This window comes from Cebus imitator, unplaced genomic scaffold (genome assembly GCF_001604975.1).
Source record: "Cebus imitator isolate Cc_AM_T3 unplaced genomic scaffold, Cebus_imitator-1.0 Scaffold106, whole genome shotgun sequence".
In the NCBI taxonomy this organism is placed as follows: domain Eukaryota; kingdom Metazoa; phylum Chordata; class Mammalia; order Primates; family Cebidae; genus Cebus; species Cebus imitator.
The window spans coordinates 2,580,788-2,593,550 of record NW_016107421.1 but is presented as its reverse complement, the minus strand read 5'-3'; the positions used below and the strand labels follow the sequence as shown (position 1 = coordinate 2,593,550).

Below are 12,763 nucleotides of genomic sequence, written 5' to 3'. Positions count from 1 at the left end.
ACAGTGAGACCCTGTCTCATAAGTAAACACAGACATATGCACTAAGTGATAACCTGCAAATTGCTGTTGTTAATAGTACTAGTTTCAGTCATATAACCTGCAAACTGCTGTTGTTAATAGTACTAGTTTCAGTCACATAACCTGCAAATTGCTGTTGTTAATAGTACTAGTTTCACACATGTTGAGGTTTGCTCTGGCCATTCTGCTGTTCCCAGACAGCCTGCTGTTGCTGCCCCTGCCTCTGAGGCCCAAGGACGGGAGGTCTTCCGGTGCAGGAGCAGCGAACATTCACGAAGTGCACCCGAAAAGCCAGCCTGCACTCAGGATGCAAGGTGTAACCTGAGGACGTGCAGCTGCCGTTAGCTATGCCACTATCCCTCTGGCTTATGATGGAAAAAGTTATTACTCTAAGGATTAAAAAAGTGATACCCAAGCATTAAATTTTTTTCTTGTTTGTGTGCAGATGGAGGCTGTTTTCTTATTAAAACATTCAAAATGCCACATGTCACTCTCCTTTCTCTTTGTCCTATGGCAGAAAACACCAGCTGAAGAGACATTTGCAAAGCTCCGCGCCCCCCCTGAGGCTGACGGTGGGAAACAGCTGGCACCCGGTGACCTGCAGCTTCTGCCCTGGCTCCTCGTCAGATCAAGAGGAAATCCAAGCAATTTCTATGAAACCAATTGCAGGGCGCGGCACGCACATCATCACAAAAAGTCTTAGAAGAGGCAGTTTGGAAGGTAACGGATTTGGTTGATTGCCAATTTTATTTCTGTCACTTTTTATATTCTTTATGAAAACCTTTATCAAAAGCATTCAGAGATTACTGTCACCGGCAGAAAGAGAAGTCAAAGGCATCTGGTTGCCCAAAGCTGGGTTTTGAGATTTCCGATAAGCACCCAATCAATCAAACGGTCTAAACAGCTCCACTCTCTTCAGGTGGATTAAACACCAGAGTTACAGAAACAATACAGTGAACCAACGCAGCAGAACAGCAGTCTCCGGGCAACGGGGAGATGGCCACAGCCCTTCTGCGCTTTCTCTAAGACAGTATTTCCAGCTCTAGGGTTAGGGTCCCTGTGCTGCACCTCTTCAGGCTGGGCCTGCCTGAGCTTCCACCCACCCCCCCTCAACCTGCAAACTATGCAGGTGGTCGGGGGATGGAAGAACCCCAAGTGAGGCAAGCCGGGACTCAGGCCTCAATGGCAACTATGAGTTCTACCTTTTTTTTTTTGAAACAGAGTCTCACTCTGTCACCCAGGCTGGAGTGCAGTGGCACAATCTCAGCTCACTAAAACCTCTGCCTCCCGGGTCCAAGTAATTCTCCTGCCTCAGCCTCCCGCATAGCTGGGATTACACGGGCACACCACCATGCCCAGGTAATTTTTGTATTTTTAGTAGAGATGGGGTTTTTCCATGTTGGACATACTGGTCTCGAACTCCTGACCTCAAGTGATCCGCCCACCTCGGCCTCCCAGAGTGTTGGGATTACAGGCATGAGCCACCGCACCTGGCCCAGACTTCTTTTTAAATTGAGTTTTAATCTTTTTCACAATCTAGCTTATATTTTAAAAACATGACTTTGATCTAAACATTTTACATTTTTTAAAAAGTATAAAGGGTCTCCTGCCTCGTGGCTACTACTTCCTTCCAATAAATTAGTCCCTGCAATCTCAATCAAAATAAAATTATCATAAAGATCTATGCTGGGCACAGCTGTGTCATCAAAGGCCAGCTCTGGGTAAGTGACAAAATACCTGTAACTCTACATCCGTGACAAATCCTTGGAAACCACCCACGGGTGACATACAGAGGCCAGGGAGGTTGGGACGCTGCATGGACCACGAGGTATCCCCCAAATTCCTATGCCGAGGTTCATACCCCATGGTGACTATCACTGGAGATGAGGTCTTTAAGGAGGCAATCATGGTAAATGGGGACATAACGGTGGGGCCCTAGTCCAACAAGACTCAATGTCCTCCTGAGGACAGGAAAACACCAAAGACGCACACACACAGAAGAGACCAGGTGAGGACACAGAACGGAATAAACCAAATCTGTCAGTGCCTTGTTGGTGGACTCTCGGCCTCCAGAACTGTGGGAAAATAGGTTTCTGTTGTTTGGCCCTCCCAACCTGTGGAACTTTGCCGAGGCAGCTTGAAGTGACTGATGCAGGCGCCAAGGCCCTCCAAAGCCTCGCAGTGCCCATGGCTGATCTGCCTGCCATTATGGTAGATCTTTTCTACCTGGTAGGACCCAAAACAGTTCTACCTGCAACTGCCCATCGGTAACGTCCCAGGGCTGCTTGCAGGGGGGCAACCAAAGAAGAAAGTTCAGTCCTACTGCAGCAACCCAGCTGCTGGAACAGAGTCCCACGTGGCACTCTCTTAAGCTGGGCAGCGACCCCACTCACCTCCAGGATACAGGGAAGTCCTGCAGCCTGCAGAGGACCTGAGTGGACCCGCATCCACTCACCCATCCACTCCACAAGTATTTGTCCCAGGGTCTCCAGGCGTGATGGGAAGCCAGCGTGCATGGGGCCAGAGGCGATAGACACAGTCCTGCTGGGTCCTGGAGGAGGGAGGCTGGCCTGGAATAGGGGCGGCATGAACGGCGCCTGGGCCGCGAGTGCCTAGCACGCACACCCATTTCCTTTGGAGTAGTGCAGGAGGAAACTGAGGCTCCAAATTCAAATGGCTTTCCCAAAAGCACACAGCTAGAAAGAAGCTGCACCAGACTTCACTTGAGCACTCTTCGTACACACAGACATACACAGACTTTCGACAAGCAGCTGTGCCGTGGAGGAGAAAGTAGAAAAGTGCCACAAGAGATTAAAAAAAAAAAACAAATGTTCCTGGGCCTGAGAGAGGGAAGGAATACAACATTCCTGTTTTATTTCTGGGGATTGGAGAGCAGAGCAGAACATTCGGGAAAGACATTCATTCTGTAAGCCTTTATTGGGGATGTGCTATGTGTCAGGCATGCATGTAAAAGGGGCGCCGCGTGCCCAGAGGGATAGGAAGACACCGTGTTCCAAACCATGAAGTCTGGGAGCAGAAGGAAGCACAGGTGAGGGAGAGCCCAAGGGAGCTGCCAGGCCAGGAGCAGCAGTGGAACCCACAGGGCAGAAGCAGGAGCTCATGCCTGAGCACCGAGGCACCCAGCCACCTGTCGCGATCCTCGGAGGACTGGGGTACAGAAGCCGCACACCCCAACTTCTCCCCACTCCTAGCAGGCCCTTAAGTCACTGATGTTGAGCTCCCTCTGCCCCCTTAAATATCTCTTTTCCACCAAGATGCAAAAGGCAACACCATCCTCTAGCACTCGCCTGGCTCTCTGTTTAATTTCCTTCCTGTTTGCAAGACGTCATTCAAAATGTTGACAGCATCTTAACAGTTTGCACATGATACATCTGCACATCTTACGGATCAGCATCCGTGTCAAAAGTCACCAAGGAAAACATCACAATCTCTCCCTCGATTTCCATTCTCTGTTAAAAGCTGCACAATGTCTGGCTCAACACTAAGCAGACTTTTTCCTGCAAAATTACAAAGAAACACTGAACAAGGGCAGATTCACAAAATGATACTCGTGACGCCTGATGACCGACTCCGAGTTGTCAGAATGGCTCGTGGCCCTTCCCCGCCCAGGGGATCAGCGCTGTTATTGCCAGCTCTCCATCTACACCCCTGTCTCTCAGAGAACCTTTTCCGTTTTCCTTTGAGGACCTGCCCCGCCTTCTCTCTGCTGCCACTCTGATGAGGCTGTCCATGAAAGGTCTCCCCTGGCCAAGGGTCGGCAGGAAACACTGTGCCAATCAAACACTGTCGGGCAACCCAAGCAGGGCCCTAAAGACACAGGCAGCCTGTGCCTGTCCCCTGGGCCCCTGGTTCATCCATCCAATGCCTCCATGCTCAAAGCCACCCTTACGTCCTTCCGATAAAGTCCACATCTGCTTCAGTCGGCCAGCATGGGATTCTCATGTTTTCAACCAAGGACCCAAACAGTCAACTTACCACAGTCCCCAACGTGAAGGGTAAACAAGTCCTGACAGTTCTAAAAGCCAAAGACCATCTGCTTAAGGCAAAGATTACCTAAATGGAAGCACTTTTTTTAATGCCCTAAATTCTGATGGCAACTCCCAAAGAAAAGATTCCCAAGATGGTGGCCATGGCAACCTCAATGGCCTGAGTACGAGAGCTCCCCAACTGATCAACATGGCTGCAGGCCCCTTCCCTGGGGCGCGAGTCTTTGAACATCTGTACTAAACACCAGGTGTGTTCCTTGTTGCTACACAGACTGTGCCCCGCAGGCCAGAGTCCATCCCGCCTCTCCCGTGGAGTTAGGCTCCCTGGAGCACTCACCATGTGTCCATTCCTGGACGAGACACTGGGATTTGGTCCCCGAGCACCACAAGCCCATGCTGGGGAGAGACGTGCAGCCCACATCACCGCCAAGTGGGCAGGCCACTAGGTGGCAGGCCCTGGCATCGCCAGCAGGAGCCGTCGGAAGGCATTGGGGAAGCAGGTCTGCTAAGCTGGGTCATGAAGGCATCAGGTGGGTTAAGAAAAGAGGCTTGCCAAGGGGCAGGCCTTAGAAGATCCAAAGCCCCAGGCGGGGCCCCAGGCAGATGAAGCAGCCTGCCAGGAACTGTGAGCCTGGCTCCTGGTGCCTTCTGCAGCGAAGGTGCCACAGGCGGGGCAAGACCAGGCTGGAGAGCAGGCAGGGCCATGGCAAAGGGCCCAGGGGCCAGCAAGCCAACTCCATTCCCATTTATTTACTTAGTCCATGACTCCTGAAAAGGCTTACTGGTGAGGCCAAGAATTTCAACTTCATTCTAAAAGCCCTAGTGAGCCATTTAAAGACTTAAGCAGGTTGAGGTCTGGGTAGATTTATATTTTGGGATCTATTTATGGGTTAGCCAAGCTGTCAAACATGGACTGCCACATCAACATTCTCTGAGAGGAGGTGTGTGTGTGTGTGTGTGTGTGTGTGTGTGTGTGTGTGAGAGAGAGAGAGAGAGAGAGAGTGCGCGCACGCGGATCACACTGGCACACACCAAGGTGAGACTTGGGGAAATCACCTCTGCTTAGTCACATGAACACACATACGTGTTTATGAAACACCCACATGAAAGATACAGGGGAGCACATAACCTCATCATAAAACATCTCAACAGAAGCCTAGGAGTTATCGAACTGTTAAAACTTGAAAAGCTACAAAATTGCCCTTTATTTGGAAGAGCTCAATCACTCACAGGAGGGGTGAGTGTGGGGGGCTGTGTGTGGTTGGGTCTTTGGGTTTTTTAACTAAGAAAGGACTCCAACGTCATGGCTGTCATAACAGCAAACCAGTTTCGATGCTTCTAGACCCCATCAAGCACAGCTGGGTGGTCCTCAGCCAGGAATGCGCCCACTGAAACAGTCCAAGTTCCAGGATTCAGTTCACCCACCGCTCCCTACGCCACGGCACCTGGATTGGGAGTGCCCAGAGCCACAGTACCCAAAGTGTGGCACCCAATAGGCAGCAGCAGCCTCGCCAGGGGACTCATCAGGAAAGCAAGTTCTCAGGCCTCACCCCCCACCCACTGAATCAGAACTTCTGGGGGTGGGGCCCAGTGACCTGCATATTTTTTTTTTTTTTTTTTTTTAGAGAGAGTTTCACTCTCTTGCCCAGGCTGGAGTGCGGTGGCACAATCTCAGTTCACTGCACCGGCACAGTGATCTGCGTTTTAACTCACCCTCAGTTAAAACACAGGGAACCTGAGGCGACCCTGATGCAGGCCAGAGTTTGAGAACCACTGATCTCAAACCTTTAAGACCATTTAGCAGCAAGAAAAAGCTACAGAAGCCACATCTGAACCAGAAAAACACAAATGAGCCCCATGAAACGGCAAACTAAATTTTCTCAAAAATGACCAGAACTGCCACAAAATGAACTGGTCAGGATAAACCTGAGCAGAACCAGGAGTGCCCAGCTCTAAACAGATGCTGCCAGAGGAATCTCGCAAGTGCAGAGGGCCCAGGCCAGCTGGGAGCCCTGCACATTCATTTTTATAACATCCAAAGCACTTAATATTATTTTCACTCATGTATATCAACAGCTTCCTGGAGAAGGCAAAGGGCAGGTTCTCTGGCTGGCACAAAGGTTACGTGGTCAGGAGGGACCCAGGAGCCACTGAGCAGAGTCGTGCAGGGTGGGAGGCCCAGGGAGCTTGTCACCTACCTCCAGTTCAGATGCCTTTGCCCAGATGCCCACACTATGGTGAATCCTAACAGTGAAATCAAGGCAAAAATGGGGGAGGACGTGCACGGTTTGTATGTACGCGCGCATGTACTTGTGTATTTATTTATTTTTGGTGATAGGGTCTCACTCTGTGCCCAGGTTGGAGGGTCGTGATACACTCATGGCTCACTGCAGCCCCAACCTCCTAGGCTCAAGCAATCCTCCCACCTCAGCCTCCTGAGTGGCTGGAATCACAGACAGCACCAACACACCTGGCTTTTTTGGGGGGCAAGAGGGTAGAGATGGGGGTCTCCCTATGTTAACCAGGCTGGTCTTGAACTCCTAGCTTCAAGCAATCCTCCTGCCTCAGCCTCCCAAAGTGTTGGGATCACAGGTGTGAGCCAATGTGCCTGGCCAGTCTTCTTACTCTTGTGTCAACAAAACCAGTGCTTCTCAACCTTGGTATTCTCCCCTAAAAGTTAAAAAATAGATACCCAAACTCCCTAACAAGAACACCTGTGGGCCGGAGCTGGCTGAGCCTCCTATGGCTCCTGGCTGCCCCCTCCCTGAGGGCCTGGGTCAGACCCCAGGGAACCAGACATTCTTGCTCACCGAGAGGGCAGGCCCCTCTGGGCACACAGGTAGACACACCTCTAGATAATTCCACCAGTTCCCACCTGAAACAGAATTTTGCTGACGTAGCATCAGATCAAGACGTGACCGACATGGCCACTGATGTGGACAATGACCATCACCACAGTCATTCACATTCAAACACACATATATTCACACACACACACACACACACACACACACTGAATCTCATAAGCATTTCCATGAAAAGCTTTGTTAGGAACAAAATCCACAGTCTGGGGTAATTACGTGGGTTTTTTTCCCCACCCTACAAGTAGAGGAACTGCCAGGGGAACTCCCTTGAATGTGGAGTCGTCAAAAAGATTCATACATACAAGTTTCCAGGAGATTTTCTCTTGGCCACAAAACAAGTGAGTAATTTCCCTGAGCGCAGCATAGGTTAATAATCAAAGAAGTTCGTTAGGAACTGCCCTGAGTTCAGGCTGCCAGGCAGTTAGTCATAAAGAGATAGGTGGAATTTGCCTACTCAGGCGACGGGAGAAGTGAGGGAGAGTCGCATCCCCACTGAAGCCAGTTTCCCAGAACACCTGTACACCAGGAGCAGGCTGAGCCCCCTCCCTGAGGGCCTGGATCAGCCCCAGGGAACCAGGCATCCTTGCTCACCGAGAGGGCAGGCCCCTCTGGGCACACAGGTAGACACACCTCTAGATAATTCCACCAGCTCCCACCTGAAACAGAAATGTGTGCCAGAGTGACCCTTGGTGGGTGTGGATCAGAGGCTGAGGGGCTCACGGGGCTCATCTGACCCGGGGACTCTCAGTCTCAGCACGACAGAGACTCAGGGCTGCCTGGGCATTGCAGGATCTTGGGCAGTGTCCCTCACCTCCACCTGCCACGTGCCAGTGACAACCATGCCACACCAAAGTTGTGACAGACCAAAAACTGCCCTAGACAGTGCCAAATGTCCTCTTGGGGGCTACAATGCTTGCATGCCATACCCACCCAACCCAGCACCATGTTGAAAAACACTAATCTTGGCCAGACATCTGAATTTACAGACAGGGAAACTGAGGCCACAGGTCACAAGGAGAGGCACACTAGCTCCGCTCCCTTAGGCTCTGCAACCTTCTAAGGTGGTCTTCAGTCTGCGCCTGTTTCCCAGGTTTCTCCTTTCCCTCCTCAGCCTCACCCCTACAGCCTTCCACTGCCCTCATCAGTACAAGAAACTTCGCAGCCCACGAGACACAGAGGGCAGACGCTCTATCCCATCACTGCCAGAAGCCTGCTGAACTTAAGCCCAAAGTGGACACTCTCACACTGCTGCCAGGAGAGTAAAACCAACCGATTTGGAAAGCATGCAGTTTATGTAAAAGTTAAATATATACCTGTCACATCTCCCAGCCACTCCACTCCTAGGTATCTACCCAAGATAAATGAAAGCATGTGCCCCTATGAAGACTTGTGTGTGAATGCTTGCAGAACTGGAAACAACTCCATCAATATCCATCCGCAGGATAAACACACTGTGCTAAGTCCATACCATGGAACATTACTCAGCAATGAAAAAGAAAAAGCTACTGACATACATGACAACTTGAATGACCCTAAAAATCATCATGCTGACTGAATGAAGCCAGTCACAGAAGGGGTCCTTTACCGCAGCAGTCCCTAACCTTTTTGGCACCAGGGACTAGTTTCATGGAAGACAATTTTTCCACTGACGGGAAGCAGGGGGGTGGTTTCATGATGATTCAAGTGCATTACATTTATTGTGCACTTTATTTCTATTATTACTGCATTGTAATATACAATGAAGTAATTCTACAACTCACCATAACATAGGATCAGTGGGAGCCTTGAGCTTGTTTTCCTGCAACTAGGCAGTCCCATCTGGGGGAGACGGGAGGCACTGACAGATCATGAGGCACTAGATTCTCATAAGGAGTGCTGAATCTAGATCACTCAGATGTGGATTTCACAGTAGGGTTTGTAGTCTTATGAGAATCTCATGCCACCGCTGATCTGACAGGAGGTAGAGCTCAAGGAGTAATGCAAGCCACAGGGAGTGGCTGTAAATACAGACGAAGCCTCACTTGCTGGCCCTCCATTCACCTCCTGCTGTGTGGCCTGGTTCCTAATAGGGCCATACCAGTCCGTGGCCGAGGGGCTAGAAACCCCCTTTTTACTCCATGATCTTATATCTATGTAATACTGAAAAATGCAAGCTAATCCACAGTGACAGACAGCAGATGGGTGCAAGCAGACGGCAGGGGTGATGCAGGTTGCAAAGGGGCACGAGGAAGTGTTAGGGGTGGGGGGAATGGTCACCTTCCACACCTCAGAGGCCCAAACTCATCAAATTGTAAACTTTCAAGAGTTGCAGTTTACTTCCTGTAAATCACACCTCTGGCCAAGTGTGGTGGCTCACGTCTGTAATCCCAGCATTTTGGGAGGCTGAAGAGGGCGGATCACTTGAGATCAGGAGTTCAAGACCAGCCAGGCCAACATGGTGAAACCCTGTCTCTGCTAAAAACACAAAAATTAACTGGGCGTGGTGTGGATGCCTGTAATCCCAGCTACTCAGGAGGCTGAGGCGGGAGAATTGCTTGAACCCAGGAACCCGGGAGGCAGAGGTTACTGTGAGCCAAGATCGTACCACTGCACTACAGCCTGGGCGACACAGCCAGACTCCATCAAAAAAAAAAAAAAAAAAAAAATCACACCTCTATAAAGTAGCAGACAAAAATCAAATGAGTGCAGAAAAAGCACTGCAACTATAAAACCCACCAATAATTTTCACAGTAACTGCCAGTAATCGTTCCCATCACGAGTTCACACCACCCTCTAGGTAAGTCTGGTTCAAGCAGGTGAGCACCCTCAGGCAGTGCTGCACACACCCCATGCTGCGAGGACACCAGCGAGTGGGAAGCAGCTAGTGTAGCCACCACTCCCCCCACTAAAGCAGTGGAGAGTTTGGTGACTCACTCAGCATCAGGCCCATACACTGGGTTCTGCCATTTCCGGCTCTGCCACCTTCCTGTGTGACCCCAGGCAAATCGCTTTGATGCCCAGGGCACCCCTTTCTCCCTCTTTTGCTAATTACAGCACAAGGGAAAGTAACTTCTATTTACACGTGTAAAAAGTGAATTGCTTACTAACATCGCCATTATTAAAACGTCACAGAACTGGTGTGTCTTAAATTTAAGCTGTATTTTCACTAGCTAGGATTAAAGGTGTTGCAGATTTCCTAAACTCGGGTGAATTTTCGAAGGCAGGCTGTTTGAAAATCCTCCCTCCTCCTAGACTGCAGAACCTGTCATCGCAGGCAGTCAGTGTGCCTCCGTGCCTCCTCCTCATGTCATCAAAACCATCAGTCAGCATCCCAGCCGCCACCAGCTCTCAGTGAGGGAATCAAAGTGAACCAACAGCTGTTATTTTCTTTATAACCTTGGTGAGTAAAAAACTGAGTGTGAATGTGAGTTTCAAATCACAAATCGAAATCTGCAGGAGAGCTGCAAACTGCGGAAAGAATTCCCCAAATACTTCCACAGAGGTATGGGCTGATTTTTGAAGTTTCCTTTCCTGCTTTATTAAAACATCAAAACTGTAGGTGGCTTTACCTGGTACATATCTGAAGGAATATACATTCTACCATAAAGGCACATGCAGGTGTGTGTTCACTGTGGCACTATTCACAATAGCAAAGACACGGAATCAACCAAAATGCCCATCAATGGTGGGCTGGATAAAGAAAACGTGGTACACATACATCATGGAATACTACACAGCCATAAAAAAGAATGAGATCATGTCCCGTGCAACAGCATGGATACAGCTGGAGGCCAGTATCATAAGCAAACCAACTCAGGAACAGAAAACCAAATATTCCATGTTCTCACTTGAGCTAAACATTGACACAAAGAAAGGAACAGACACTGAGGCCTACTTGAGGGTGGAGGGTGGGAGGAGGGAAAGGACTGGAAAACTACCTATCAGGTGCTATGCTTACTAAGAGAGTGATGACAAAACCTGTACACCAGACCCCCATGACACATAACTTACCTAGATAACACACCTGCACGTGTACCCCTGAAAGTTTTTTAAATAAAAATAAAAACCTAGGGGCGGCTGGTGTCCATGGGTCCTGAGTTCAAATCCTGACTCTGCCACCTTCAGGAGTGGATGGATTTGGGCAAGACTTTAAACGCTCCAGGCTTCAGGCTCCTGTCCTGCCAAATGGGGGTTCTACACCTGTCTGGCCGTGACCAGGATAATAAAATGACACAAAGTGCACCTAGCCCTGAACACGGCATCCTGCACAAACAGTCAAGTGGCAGGTGCTATTATGGATTTTATTCAGTGAGGGGAAGGGAAGAAACCAGGTGGATGGTTCAGGAAATGTTCCACAGAAATTTCTGGAATCTGGAGCAGGAGCAGCTGTCAGAGATGCCTGCAGGCAATGGTGTCACTTACAAGGCAAAACCGCACCCGACTGCTGCAGCAGACCTATGTCCCAGTCCAGAGGGACGCCCCGACCCCTCCGCCAGCACTCCCCCGCCGTTACCACCCATACTTCTGCTAGCTTCTCACTTATCCTCCTCACTGTTAACCTCTTCTCGTCCTAAACACAGATTCATAACTAATGTCTGAATAGAACCACAGGGACGGGGTGACGAGGACAAAAACTCCTTAGTCAGTCGGCACCAACGGGTGCAGCACACGGGACACTTGGCAACTGTCCGTCTATCGATGACAAGACAGATTCTGAGCAGCTGCTTCATTCAGGGCTGTGCAGGTACTGACGCTCGGCATTAAGGAGACGACTCATGCCTGCAGAGCAGTCACCTAGAGAAACGGCAGGGAGTCCTAAGGCTGGGTGGCCCCAGCACAATCACGACCGGCTGCCCACGGGCTCCATGGAGTCAGACTCAGCAAGCGGCCACTCCCTCCAAGCCCAAGTCCTGCAAGAGTTGATAACGTACACAAGACTGGAAGAAAAAAGCATCCAAAAAACTTTGCCACACCCTGTGGGCAGATGGCTGAGGTCTCCATGCCACCTGCTCTGCCGTTCACTTCCCAAGGCCCCAGCCCTCATTCCCTCCCACTTTGCAAACCGTCCACACGGGAAAGATGATGAGCCTGGACGTGGGCTGAGGAAAGCAAAAGTGCACACTGCGCCTTCACGTGTGGCTTTGAGTCTCACTGGCCCTGCCCACACAGACCCGGCTTCTGGCAGCGCCTATCCAAGAATGTGCCAGGTGGCATCGTATTTTCAAAACAAGGCAGAAACTCTTGGACAAATAAATTCAAGTTTCTACATAAAATTCCTAATTTTATGTACAGAAAGCCCCCAAAAGACAATATCATAGTCCTCATGGTTCAATTTTTTTTTTTTTTTTTTTTTGAGACAAGATCTCACTGTCACCCAGGCTGGAGCGCAATGCCACAATCATAGCTCACTGCGGCCTGCTACTCCTTGGCTCAAGCGATCCTCCTGCCTCAGCCACCCAAGTAGCTAGTATGAAAGCCACTCGCCACTGTGCCTAGGCTGGTCTCAAACTCCTGGCCTCAGGCAATCCTCCCACCTCGGCCTCCCAAAATGCTGAGATTGCAGGCATCAGCCACCGCTTCCTGCCTCAAATTTTTTATAATATTGAAACCCAAGCTTAGAAAATTAAAAATAAAGAAAAATAGGGCTGGATGTAGTGCCTCACACCTGTAATCCCAACACTTTGGGAGACCAAGGCAGGCGGATGACCTGAGGTCAGGCGTTCGAGACCAGACTGGCCAACATGGTAAAACCTCATCTCTACTAAAAATACAAAAATTAGCTGGGTGTGGTGGTGGGCACCTGGCATGATCCCAGCTATTCAGGAGGCTGAGCCAGGAGAATCATTTGAACCCAGGAGGCAAAGATTGCAGTTAGCTGAGATCATGCCACTGCAT

At 50.0% G+C, this 12,763-nt stretch overlaps 1 protein-coding gene and 1 long non-coding RNA gene across 12 annotated transcripts in view; both read right to left on the bottom strand.

Moving 5' to 3' along the window:
• Window positions 1-12,763, bottom strand: part of AGAP1 (ArfGAP with GTPase domain, ankyrin repeat and PH domain 1) — a 617,831-nt gene that overhangs the window by 592,855 nt on the left and 12,213 nt on the right. The window lies entirely within an intron of this gene.
• Window positions 11,156-12,763, bottom strand: part of LOC119472577 — a 2,365-nt gene continuing 757 nt past the window's right edge. Inside the window, exon 2 of the long non-coding RNA XR_005201722.1 lies at window positions 11,156-11,778. This is a non-coding gene — a long non-coding RNA (uncharacterized LOC119472577). The remainder of the gene's footprint in view (window positions 11,779-12,763) is intronic.